Below are 13,157 nucleotides of genomic sequence, written 5' to 3' on the forward strand. Positions count from 1 at the left end.
GAATGAGAAGTGTTGTGTAAAAGATGCTAATCAAGCAGGAATTTTTAGGTTTTAGTTTTTGTTATTATGATTTACTCTAAGTATGCTCCTGGTGATTTTGGGAAGAAACAAGTGACTCATAAATTACTCTGTGTATGTGTATTTTAGATGACTGAGTTCAGGTGTCTTAATTACTTGAGTAATTGGAAATATTAACAGCTGTGGCTTAAGAGTGTAGTAGAAGAGAGAGGGTTTGCTGAGAGAATTTTGAAAGTAACATTTTCCTTGGACAAGAAGGAACATTTCTGAAGTTTTACCCAAGGCTATGTGGTTTAAAAATTTAAATAGATATCGAAGAATTGTATTTGCATGTCTGAAATGAAAGTCCAGAGAATGGGGTGGGGAATGTTTTTTATAAACCTGGGCTCTGTTATTGCCCTCAATCTGCATTCTTGGCTAGCTCCCTGTTTATTTCCTCCCTGCTTTTGTAATGTGCCAGCTCACTATACTGATGCCACAAACTTGATCCAAACCTCTTGTGGCTGTGCCCAGGAGGACCGTGCAGGCAGAGGAGCCAGTTTGGAGCAGAGATAGAGCGCGGCTGCAGGTGCTGGTGCTAGCCCCAATGAGAGGTTAGGAGTGAACAGAGTTGTGTGGAAACCACATCCTCCTACAGGCATCCTGCTGACATAGGTTTGGCCTTCTTCTTGGGACTGCTCTGCATGGGTGAAACAATCTCATTCACAAAACAGAGTGACAGATTAAAACAGAATATAGAGCTTTTGAAAACAGTGTTTTAACAGAAGATATTCTGATACATGCACATCTTGGCCTTTTTGCCTGGCGTGTTTACTCATATTTAGTATCCTTTGGATTATAAACCTCATGAAGGCAGAGACAGGTTTAGCCTGCTAATCACTGTATTTTTCAGAGCCTCACAGAGCCTAATCATTGTATTTTTCAGAGCCTCACATACTTATTAAGTATCTGACAAGAGAGTAAATTGACAAGAATAACTAGATCTGAATTGGAAGAGGAGAAGCTCCCATTAAAAAGTCCTGTGCAAGTTGGTCCCCTGTCTTCTTCAGATGCACTCTATCTAAGTTATCCATATTATGTATTTCCTTCTCAGCCTCAGTAAATCCACTTCTGGGAAAAGGGGCTGACAAAGGCTTAATAGTTGAGTTGCATAACAGGGGACACACTTGTCTGCTACAAGCCATAGAATATCAATGTCAGTGAGCAGGGATCTGGAGGTGTACTGGAGTTCAGAAGTCCTTTCCAAGTTCCCTGGAATTAAAGCTGTAGTCAGGCCAATACTTGAAATAAATACGAATAAGGGTAGAACCTTAACCGAAGGTAAGTGTTGAGCTCAATACTCCCCGAACAAACTCTCAGAGAGTTCCTTCATAAAAGCTCAAAGAAAAATGATGTCACATTAGATTTCATGGGTAAGGTAAGCCTGGAAGACCAAGTTATGCTAAGATGTGATCTTCTACCCAGGGAGCCAGGACCCTAGTAGAGAAAAAGGACAAAACTAAAAAGAGGGTCAAACGCTGTTACTTTCACTACCGTTTATTCCAAAGTTGAAAATTACACAAAATTTACCCTCTGACAGACAGGGACACAGGGAGAACATAGCTTAATAACATTTTGGGTCAACAGAAGGAAGCTTCCTTGTTTTTTTGTTGTTGTTCTTGTTAGTATTATTATTATTTTAGTATGGCATGCTGTCATTAAGGTTATTTTTATTTATTTGAAATTCTATTTTCGTGAAGAAGCAGAGACTATAAGGAATGCACAATCAAAGATTTAGAGAATAGGAAACATTGGCTCCTAATCAACTTTATGAACAAGGCTGAGCCCCTATATTTAGGTGAAGAAAAACCTGGCACTTGATCTAACATTTATATCACCTGTTAGTGCTTTTGCACCATTGTTCTACCGTAGAAATACACTCAGATGGGTTTATTGATAAACACCTGGAAGAGAACAAAGTTAAACTAGCTATACATGCACAGAAAAATTATGTAGTTTATTGTTAGTGTTCTTGGAAATAGGCATCTCAACAAGAACATTTAAATGATGTATTTTACAGTTGCGTCTATGTTGCAAAACGAAGTAGAGTATATAAGTTATGTCTGATACATTCACCTCATGTAACCACATCCTGTGTCAACTATAGTTGTCCTTTAACTTGTCAAAATGTTTCTCTCAAATCTCTACCTGAACTTTAGACAGGTACAGTTCCAAGTTGAGACATTCTCTAGGAATATGAGAAGACTAAATTTTGAGTCATGTCTAATAATTTTCCCTAGTATCTCATTGTTATTTATTAACTATGTATTTAAGTAAAGATTATTATCATATAACAAAACACTACTATCTTAAAATTATTCTCTCAACTCAAACCAATATTGTTAAGGCTGAGTTTCATTGGGACAAATATTTGAAAGGACTTTTTCTTTAAGACACAGCCATTGATAAAAATAATTTTATTCAAATCTTTGGAAATTATGACAAAGGTGGTGAGAAAGACATAATTTTTATGAGTATATCTGGCATATTAAGTTATTTAGATACCACATATTTAAGAGCTATCTAAAAATTTTATAATAGAAAAGCATTACTTTTCTATTTAATCATTAAATAACATTTATTTGAAACAACAGTTTAAATGTGAATTTTTTTCACATCTATATTGGAATTTCCTTTCAAGACATGATTACAAGTCTTGATTCTACTTCACCAGAGTCTTTTGAGTTCGTGTGCATACACAAAAGAGATGCCAAGCCAAGTCAAGTCTGACCGCTGAAGCAGTTTGCCAATCTCAATCGACGCCCGAACTGTCTGTGGTGTTCACGAATGTTAAGAAATAATGGAATAAATTATTGAAGACATTCTTTCTGCGTGAAATATTTGGAAGACGTCATAACAGCTTACAAAATGTCATAGGACAGCGTTAATGTCCCTTCTCATCTCTGATGGCACGTTCCCAGTCCTTTCGTGTAGCTGATAAAGCGCAAGTCACTTTTTGTCAGATCCTTTGCATTAGTTTTGTTTGAGATGGTACAAAATATGCTGAAACAAATCATGATCAGTTGTTATTATGTGTAGGGTAATTCTACCTATTTGACGAGAACTGCTTCTGAAAAGCGTCTATCGAGCTTTAAACAGTTCATCTGCCGTTGGAAAGATTGCATTGATTTAATGATGCCTCTAGAGGGCACTCTGCACTCAGTTCAGGTCGAAAATAGTTTCTGAGATTGCTTGAGCTTTTCCGCAAGGTTTTCATTTTGAATTTTGAGTTCCGGAGAAGGGGTATGGGTGTAGAGAATTTGTGGTGTACATGTGAGTAATAATTAATTGTAGCTCATTTCCTTTGTCTCATTTATGTTAAAACTTTTTTTAAAAATATGTAATGCTTCACAAATTTGCATTGCATCCTTTCATGTAGGCCGTGCTAATTGCCTCTGTATTCTTCCAATTTTAGTATATGTGCTGCTGAAGTGAGCACAATTATTTATTCCTTAATAAAGTTGATTTTTAAGTTGCAATAATTGTTGGACATTTATATAATAGACTTACATCCAATAACTTTCCTCCTATATGCTCTGTAGAAGCTTTTCAGAAACACTTCTCATTTTATACATATGTAGAATTACCCTATACATAATAACAACCGATCATGATTTGATTCAGAATATTTTGTACCATCTCTAACAAAACTAATGCAAGGGGTCTGACAAAAAGTGGCTTCTGCTTTAGCAGCTATACAAAAGGATTGAGCCACGCTATCAGAGATGAGAAGAGACATTATGTTGTCATATGTAAGCTCATTTTTATAAAAAATTGCAATAATTCATATTCATTCTCTTCTTCTGTGATCTTCATGTGAGTGTGAAATTGATGAGCCTGGAATTTCTTTTTGTGCCAGAAATTAGGCAGGATTCAAAGAATTGATCAAATATGGCATACTTTCAATATCAAAATATGTAATAATAAGAATACATTATAATTCATCAAATAAAGTAGGAATTACTAACCTATACTGATGCAAATGTTAAAATAAACATAAATGGGGATAAGAAAAGGCTTTTATTTACATTAGAATGCCTACTGATAAGTGTAGAGAACATTATCCCATTAGAAAATCATTATTTGACAGCCGTCACAGTAATAATCTCAGTAAGAAGTATCAATAGATGCCAAGACTGGTGGCTGAAAATTTGATAAGAAATGGGATCTTTACATAATTTCATACTCCTACCACCAAGTATGTAATGAATATTAGGGGAAATGTAAAAGAATAATGCTACATTGGGAAATCTTGGCAGATACCACTTTAATCAAATGATCAAGGTTAAAATCACCTGTAATGAGAAAAATCCAAACTATGATCATATGACAAGATGCATAAAAAAAGTTTCACATCTGTGATATTCTTGCCAAAATTATACAACCTGAATCTAATTACAAGGAAACATTAGCCAAAAGAAAATTGAGAGACATTCTACAGAATATCAAGCCTATAATATTCCAGAGTGTCAGGTCGTGAAAGTTAAGCCAAGACTGAGAAACTGACCCAGATTGTAAAAGAATAAAATTTATGAAAACTAAGTGTAATGTAAGATCCTGGATTGGAGCCTTTTTATGCAAAAGATATTAATAGGATAATTGGCAAAACCTGAATGGGGTTTGAGGATTAGATGTAGTACTGTATCGATGTTCATTTTCTGATTTTGATGGTTATCTTGTGGTATATCCTTGTTTATAGGATATGCATACTAAATCATCCAGTGGTACCTTTTTAAAATTTTTTTCTTTCTCACAAAGCAGACTTTAAACTTCCAGTGGTAACTTATTTCCAAATGGCTGAGGAAAAAAATATTTTTGTGCACTTCTTAAAAATTTTTGATAAGTTTAAAATTATTTTATAAGTGCAAAAAAGCAATTAAAATATTAAACCTAAAAAATAAGATCTGATTTGATCTTAAAATTATCTTTTGCTCAATGTAGAAATTATTTTACAAAAATGAAATTAGCATTTCATTATGTAGCAGGAACTAAGATGCAGACCAATAAATCTTTCTTGGGGTTTACGAAATTAGTGCAAACCAAAGCAACTAAGATGATTTAGGTTTTGTTTTGTTTTTCTAAAAGGATGTGGAGGAAGAGCATTTGTGTGCCTCATATTACTGTGATGGCGTATTCTAGCCCAAGGATTCTAAAAAATGAAATGAAATACTCCCACTATAATATTTAAAGTTCAAATAGTAAAAAACACAAAATAAACAAAACCCCTAAACCTTGAGTGTCTTCATCTTTGCTCTGTTTAATGGCTGGCATTTCACCTCCCTGCGGACTTCTCATAAAAAACAAATAGGCTCTGTTGGAATCCTCAGATTATAGAAACCTGCCTTTGGAAATATGAGTCAGTGCTAACATCCATGAACAATAGAAAAAAAAAAGTACACACACACACACAGACTTCTTCTCAGCAGGGTGTGGTGGCTCACGCCTGTAATACTAGCACTCTAGGAGGCCAAGGTGGGTGGATCACCCAAGGTCGGGAGTTCGAGACCAGCCTGGTCAACATGGCGAAACCCTATCTCTACTAAAATTACAAAAATTAGCCTGGCATGGTGGCAGGTGGCTGTAATCCCAGCACTCAGGAGGCTGAGGCAGGAGAATTGCTTGAACCCCAGAAGCAGAGGTCGCAGTGAGCCAAGATCATGCCACTTCACTGCAGCCTGGGTGAAAAAGCAAAAAAAAAAAAAAAAAGACTTCTCGATTAAGTCAATAAATATTTTTTAAAAACCTCTTTGTGTAACCCCCATACACCTTCAGAATCAACTGTTTGTATGCTCATAATTTTAGATGGGATTATAGAAGGAAGAAATGTGCATATAAGGGAATTTTTTAAATTATTCTTTAAACAACAGTGGTATGAGCCTTGACATCAGACAGCATCACATGGATTAAAATGGAATTATATCACAGCATTACCTTTGGCTAGAAAAGTTATAAAACCCAAGTATTATGGACCTTGTTTATTTATTTCTGAGTATAGAGAGCGGACCATTTTTTCACAGGTTAAATGTCAAAAACATTGGGTTCTCTTTGTTTATTATAACATGTCAAACAATCAAATTCAGATGGGAATTAACAACGGTCATGACAATGTGAGAGACCAGGAAATTAAAAGTTATTTGGAATAAAATTGTTTGGAATAAAAGTGTTTGTTGTTCTTCATAATTCTCTTTATATGACTGACATAAAATCACATCTAGTATTTGTAGTAATGCAGCTATACAAAGGCTAGAAGACAAATTCCTGAAACTGGGTAAGTTAGATTACTTGGCAGCAACGGCAAGTCTCACTATAGCTGGCATTTCAGAAATAAACTGACCAGGGCTGATAGCATTCGGTAGTAAGAACAGGGACCAGCAGGGAGTGAAGTGAACTGGTTTTGTGAGTGACGATAAGATGAATGGGAAGCAGTAGCATTCTGCTAAATAAATGACATTTACACTCACGTTGCTGATGCTTGTAGAAATACATACAAACAAACAGACCTCCTGCCCAGACTAGTCACAGTGATGGCAGGATTCATGCAGCCAGGCACTGCATTAAACACCATATGCTTGATTTTATTCAGTCTGCAGAAGGCCCTCTTAAGGTGGAAACTGTCTCCCTATTCTTAGAGTTGAGGGAACTGAGACTCACAGAGATTAAGTAATTTGCTCACAGTGAGCTCTTAACCACTGCGTTTACTCAGGAATAAATGATCCATTTTCTGTACTCAAAAATAAATTGACAAGGTCCACAATACTTTCTTTTTATAGCTTTTGTGTCTAAAACTAATACTGTGATAAAAATCCATTTTAAACTTGTGTTTGTAAATTGCTAAAGGTAAAGAATTAAGACAGATCAACTAGTGATAATGGTAGAGGTAGGTTTTTTAATAAGTTTTTTCCTGTAACAAGTATAGTTTTTTTTTAAGTAAGAAAATAAATGGATGAATATAATATTTGGCTCTAAAGAGCTAAAATTCTGCAATTGGTATAGGAAGTAATTGTGTGTGGTTGACTATGTAATAGAAATGATAACAATTAAATGTGAAATTCCCAGTTTGGAAAACCAAAGAATTTGTTACATTTATTTTTTTAAGGAATTACAAATTACCTGAGATATAAAGTATATAGAGCTTTGAAGATAAAAAAATTAACAATTGCTTAGTAATATACATTAATACCAAAGATAACTATAAATATTTAGCAAAGGCTCAACAAATGCTGAATAAATAAATAGAAAAAACAAGTACTGTAATCTTTTGTATGAAGATTTTTATAATAATTGTTATAATAATACAATTTCAATGTAGAAAATTTAAAATAAAATTATGATAGATTTGCTTCTATTTTCTTTCTATTTATATATGTATTTTTAAAACTGAGATTAGAGATACAAAGTGTTTTATATTTTATTTTTTCTGATTAGCGTTTCATCGGTCATTAAAAAAATAAGAAATAAAATTCTCCTTCTTTTACTCAAAGAACCATGGGTAGAATAAGAATTCAGTTTAAAGCATTCAAGAACAAACACAAATAGACTTGACTCAAAGTCTTAATGAACTTCAAAAAATACAATGTGTTAAATACATCAAAATAGGAAAAAATCAACTGGAAAGCAGTGGGCTATTTATCAGTGCAATATAAAAGTTGTACTCATAAATAACAAGTAGATGGCTGCTAAGAGTTAAGAAACTTGTTGTTTAGCTTAACTGTTAAAGACTTTGGACGTTCTTATATGAATGCTCTCTTTAAGAACACCTAAGTCCTGCCGGGCACAGCGGCTCATGCCTATAATCCCAGCGTTTTGGGAAGCCGAGGCGGGTGGATCACCTGACGTCAGGAGTTCGAGACCAGCCTGGCCAACATGGTGAAACACCTTCTCTGCTAAAAATACAAAAATTAGCTGGGCATGGTGGCAGTCGCCTGTAATCCCAGCTACTTGGGAGGCTGAGGCAGGAGAACCGCTTGAGTTCGGTGGCGGAGCAGAGATTGCAGTGAGCTGAGATCAGGCCACCACACTCCAGCCTGGGTGACAGAGCGAGACTCTGTCTCAAAAAAAAAAAGAACACCTAAGTTCAAGCTAAAATACACATTTGAAGTATTTAAATTTTTTAAATAAAAATGAAGAATCAAAGAGAGTAATGAGAAAGAGATTGTCTTTAACATGTAAATCTATTCCAAACCTAGCTGGAAAACTGAACATAAACAAAAAACTGGGAATTACCTAAGAATTTGGGGGCAAATTTAGAAATCCTCCCCAAAATACATTAGCCACCATGAAAGACAAATGAAGATTGTTGGTATTTTTCTTGTTAATAAGGAGAGCCATATAAGAAAGTCAAAGTCCTTACCAGTGAGCAGTGGAATGTCATGGTATAGATTCACTACTATTCAAGTGTTTTGCGCTATGGAAAGAAAAGTTTCTGTAATGACAAATCTTGCTTGACTGAATAAATACACGTGAAAGATTCGCTAATATTACAGGAAAAGGCAATTTTAAACATTGAGTAACTATGACAATGTTCATCATGTTTTTAAAAATAGATCCTAGAAAAGAACTAGAGGATGCAGATAACAGACGTGTTTCTGGGTGAGTATAAATATTTGTTCTTTCTTAAGGACCTTGGCTAGGAGAACTTTCATTCTTGTTTTTTTAGAAATTACTTGTAAGAGAAAGTAAGCAATGACATTTTTAGGATTTTTCAAACCAAAATGCTAAAGCAAAAGGAATAAGCTACAGAGAAAATGCACAAATTTATAGGAATAGGCTGAAAAGTAGCACATGACCTTCATTGTAAAGAATTGCGTTTAGAGAAGAAAATAACCCAAAACATATGGATTTGATATATATAGCATAAACTTTCTGGTGCAAAGAGGTTTACAAGGCATTTGGATTGTTTGCTTATGAAATCATTCTCACAGAGCTACAGTGCAAAATTTCTCAATGACTGGATTTTATTATTCATTTGGCAAATAACAATTGAGCACCTATTATGGGCCGGATGCATGTCTTGGTGGTTAGCATATTATGTCAATGAACAAAACGGAAAAAAAAAATCCCTGTTTTCATGGAGCTTACATTTCAAGGTTTCTGTTAAAAACAACAAAAACTATAGCATTATTTTGCCTCTAAACAAACTTATAGTGAATTTACCCTCAAGTTCCTTAATAAACATGGCTTGAAAGATCTAGTGAAGGCCAACTCAACTGATCAAGAAGATGGGTTGCCTTAAGGCAAAATTTTTAAAAGTTGGTTTATGTGTCTGGAAAATATAAGTTCAAAGAGAGTGTTAACAAAATCATGGAATATGTTATGAGAACAAGCTGTTCTTTCAAAGTAATGATGGCCTGAGCTGTCATAAATATACATATAGCTCTGAGGTATTTAAAATTTTTAAATAAAAATGAAGAATTAGGATAATGAGAAAGAGACTGCCTTTAACATGTAAACCTTTAAAAGAGATCTTTGAAAAGGGTATAGATCTTCTTTGATGGCCAGAGATACAAAGTTGTAAACAATTAAGAGGAAGTTTAGTGAAATCCTAAAACCAACCAACCAAACAAAGGGACTTGAGAAAACTCAGATGTGACATGTCAGGTCCAGTTGAAAGCATTGAGCAAGGAGAGAGAGGGGATAGGTAATTCGAAACAAAAAATAAAGCAACAAAAAACAAAACCAGAAAATTTAGGGAAACCTGGGACACACTCACGGAAATGGTGGCGATACAACTTCAGGGAACCGGGAAGGGATGGATGCTACAGCTGGGAAACTTTTAGTAAAATACTAATAATATCTACAGCACACTAAGCTTCAAGATATACCTATAAAGCTAGTTGTTACTTAGACAGCAGTTTGCACTTAAAAGAAGTCGGACATGAGGTCTATAAGAAAACAGTATTACTATGTTTCTAGCCCAGAAATACCCCTTTCTGGCAGAGGTAGATGGGTAGGAAAAACAAGGTCTTCAAAGGCCCTGGTTATGAGCAGGGATCAATGAATGGGAGGAGGAAGTGATGCCTGGGAACCATTGATTAAAGATTTCAACCCATGACAAGCTGAGAGATCTGAGATTAAGCTTATCACTGAATTGATTTTTACCTCCCAAATTCCTCTATTCTTCACTGAAGTTAAGAATAGTGCATGCGCTAAGCTTCAACAGCCTGAGAAGAATGGCCTGGAGAAGAGAAGGCTGACCATGTGAACACAAATTCACAATGCCCAGAAGAGAGGCATCATTCTTTTGGTATCCTCAGATAAGAAAGGAAACCAAAGAAGCCTAATCTTTTCAAGTGGCATCAGAGTAGGTAACTTGTCAGAGTAGGTACCTGAGGATGGTTGTGTAAGTTGCTGTGTAAGAGCACGTGGCTTAGGAGCGAAGGCTGGGATACAGCCCATTCTCTACTTGCCCAGCCAAGAGACCTTGTGTGGGGCTGCGTATGCCCAGAAGAAAGAGTGCTTTTTTCTCAATTACACAAAGGCACTACGCAAGCTGGCATTGCCCTGGGAACTGCATCCCCTCAAAAACCACGGTCAGAGGCAGAGCCCTTACCTGTCAATATTGAGATGGCATTTGGCATTTCTTTCTTTTGTATGTTGCAACACTGTGACCATGTTCACTTGGTTCCTTTACTGTCTCCAAATGGGCACAGACATGCTAAAGGAGCTTCCTCTTTCCTTGGTTCTCACCCAAATAGGTAACACCAACCACCCCTGAGAATGCTGAACAATGGGTTCACTGAGACAACTGCAGAAGAGTTTCGACAGAGATGCTACAAAATTACAAATTCCCTTTTGCATAATCCACTAAGAAGAGGAATATTTACAGTCCAAGATTTCTCAAAAACTGTAGTAGGGCCCTCAGTAGACTTTATTTAGACACAATGTCTCAAAACTGTACCTAGTTAGAACTTGTCAGGCTGAGGGGGTTTTCCACACTTCTGAGCAACGTTTTTCATCTTTACCCAGAGCTTTGACAGTTGGCAGCTGTGGGGTCCCTGGCAGTCTCTGGATTCATAGAGACCCCCGAGCACACATGCCCTGACCAGCGGGCTCCTGTGGTGTTTTTAGTAACCACCAACAAACTGCTATCTTTTCCTATGATAGAACAATCTAGTTCAAAGAGAACTGTGGCAAACACTTACTGCCAAAGCTATTGGTTTAATGATCCTGGAGTTATTGCCAGTAATCAGGCACCTTGGCTACCTTTTTTCAACAGATTCTTTGTTGTTGTTTATTTTTGTTTTAATTTCCTCAGAGAGCTTTTTGTTCCATTTTATCCAGCAGATTTCTAGAACCCCAGCTCAGCTGGCCATTTCAAGTCCTCTGTTCAGGCTCTGTTAAGAGAACAAACAAAACTGTACTGGAAAATCACTTATCATGGGTAGAAATAAACCCGGAGGGAAGTGTCACAAAGTGAAACTGGCTTTTTGGATCTGCTTGGTGAGAGTGAAAGTAAAGGTCACTTTTTGGTAAGATACTCTGAATATTAGCAAAAGTGGAACTGTGTGCTGGGGAAGAGAGTAGGAGTTGAAGGTCAAGGGGAACTTTGGTGGCTGCAATAACCATGATTAATTTATGAATGGACTCTAAGCTATGTAAATGGATGCTTCTGATGAGTCTGGATGAGTAGGGGGCAGGAAAGAAAGTTTTGAGGTATGAGGAAAGTCCAGAAAACGTGCTAATCAAATGTTCCATGAAAGGGGACAACTGAGTGGCCATACTGATGCTTTATTTAGTGCTTGGAAGGACCACAGGAGGGCTTACTGCAGAAACCACAAGGACATTCTATGCAAGATGGCGTGTGGTCAATAGCTGGCTTCTTACAGAGCAGCAGGGTCCAGAGTGGAACATCTGGTTACTAGGCATTGTTTTGTATCTCATGTGTTTAAAATTAGTTTTTAAGCATTATATTGTATGTCTCAAAATCAAACAAAACTCCAAAAATAAAAGACAATAGGTTTTCTAAGAAGCCATAAATATAGTTCTACAGCATGAGCATCATGATTTTTGCCTTAGGCGAATTTAGAGCTAGAATGTTTGTAAGAGTTTTCTAGCTAAGCCTATCTAGCTTCATGCAATACATGTCTGCATGTTGTTCTCCCAGGCTTGTGTCATGATGGGAAGAGCCCTGGACCTGGAATCAGAAGAGCTGTATTCTAGATTAACCAACTAGCTATGATTTGGGCAATTACTTAGCTCATTCATTTGTATATTGATTAATACACACATATTCATTTATTCAACAGTTATATACAAAGAATCTGCTATGTATCAGTACATGAGGATCTCATTTTCCTCATATGTGAATTAAGGAAACTGCCTAAACTCCAACATTGAAATCATATAATTTATTTTAAATGTCACATTATTTTGAAGCATTGAGATAAAAATCTAGGTCATCTCACAAACAAATGGAAACATATCTCATGCTCGTGGATGGGTAGAATCAGTATTGTGAAAATGACCATACTGCCAAAAGCAATCTACAAATTCAGTGCAATTCAAATCAAAATACTACCATCATTCTTCACAGAACTAGAAAAAACAATCCTAAAATTCATATGGAATCAAAAAAAGAGCCCACATAGCCAAAGTAAAACTAAACAAAAAGAATGAATCTGGGAGGCATCACAATACCCAATTTCAAACTACACTATAAGGCCATAGTGACCTGACCAAAGCAGCATGGTACTGGTATAAAAATAGGCACATAGACCAACGGAACAGAATAGAGAACCCAGAAATAAGCCCAAATATTTAGAGCCAACTGATCTTTGACAATGCAAACAAAAACATAAAGTGGGGAAAGGGCTCCCCCCTATTCAACAAATGGTGTTGGAATAATTTGCTAGCCACATGTAGAAGAATGAAACTGGATCCTCATCTCTCACCTTATACAAAAATCAACTCAAGATGGATCAAAGACTTATATAAGACCTGAAACCATAAAAATTCTAGAAGATAACATTGGAAAAACCCTTCTAGACATTGGCTTAGGTAAAGACTTCATAACCAAGAACCCAAAATAAATGCAACAAAAACAAGATAAATAGATGGGATTTAATTAAACTAAAAAGCTTCTGCACAGCAAAAGAAATAAT

The 13,157-nt window shown here is 36.0% G+C and overlaps 1 protein-coding gene and 1 non-coding gene across 2 annotated transcripts in view; both read right to left on the reverse strand.

Moving 5' to 3' along the window:
* TNIP3 (TNFAIP3 interacting protein 3) overlaps positions 1-13,157 on the reverse strand; it is a 98,188-nt gene that overhangs the window by 60,171 nt on the left and 24,860 nt on the right. The window lies entirely within an intron of this gene.
* Positions 3,390-3,496, reverse strand: LOC129035914 (U6 spliceosomal RNA). Its single transcript, XR_008502403.1, has one exon. It is a non-coding gene; the product is annotated as a U6 spliceosomal RNA (small nuclear RNA).

Source organism: Pongo pygmaeus, chromosome 3 (assembly GCF_028885625.2).
Source record: "Pongo pygmaeus isolate AG05252 chromosome 3, NHGRI_mPonPyg2-v2.0_pri, whole genome shotgun sequence".
In the NCBI taxonomy this organism is placed as follows: domain Eukaryota; kingdom Metazoa; phylum Chordata; class Mammalia; order Primates; family Hominidae; genus Pongo; species Pongo pygmaeus.